Source organism: Camelina sativa, chromosome 10 (genome assembly GCF_000633955.1).
Source record: "Camelina sativa cultivar DH55 chromosome 10, Cs, whole genome shotgun sequence".
Lineage (NCBI taxonomy): Eukaryota > Viridiplantae > Streptophyta > Magnoliopsida > Brassicales > Brassicaceae > Camelina > Camelina sativa.
The window spans coordinates 3401056-3401860 of record NC_025694.1 but is presented as its reverse complement, the minus strand read 5'-3'; positions in this window follow the sequence as shown (position 1 = coordinate 3401860).

The following is an 805-nucleotide window of genomic DNA, read 5'->3' as shown; positions in this document are numbered from 1 at the left end:
TTTTGCTGCCTTTCCATTTCACTTTCTCAGAATCTTGTTTAATTCATCTTCTTTCTCGAGTTAGTGTTTGAGTTCAATGCTTGGTAGTTGACATTGATTGCTTGTTTTGTCCCAGTTAAACACAAATTGCTTGGTAGTTGTAACAGTTAAAGATTTATTGTCGAGTTAGTGCTTATGCTTGGTAGTTGTCATTGATTGCTTGTCAAGTCACACTTAAACACAAAATCTAATTAAACCTAACAAGTTACACATTAACATAAATGCTTCTTGATACTCTTCGTTCTCCTTTAAACACAAACCATCGATTCTTCTTTCCTCTCCCAAAGCTTTCAACACAAACCAGAGATTCTTCTTTGCTCTTCCTTCTCCTTGTAAACACAAACCAGAGATTCTGCTTTATTGTTTTCCTTCTCCATTAAACTCAAAACAGAAACTTGATTATGGATCCATATAGTCAAGATTCAGGTTTTGTATACTTGTTAACTAGTCAAACCACATACAACACTCTTGAAACCAATTTGTATGCTGAGGATCCAAGCCTAGGTGAAGGTGGACCTAAGGAGCGTAGAGAAAGAAGGAAGTGGTCTCACACAGAAGACGTGGTGCTCATCAGTGCTTGGCTGAACACTAGCAAGGATGCAGTTACTTCGAATCAGCAAAAAGGCAATACCTTTTGGCATCGCATTGCAGATTATTATGCCAAGAGTCCTAAGCTAGCCGGTATAGATAAGAGAGAGCCCCTTCACTATAAGGGAAGGGGCAGAAGATCAACGATCATGTTAGCAAGTTTGTTGGGAGCTATCAT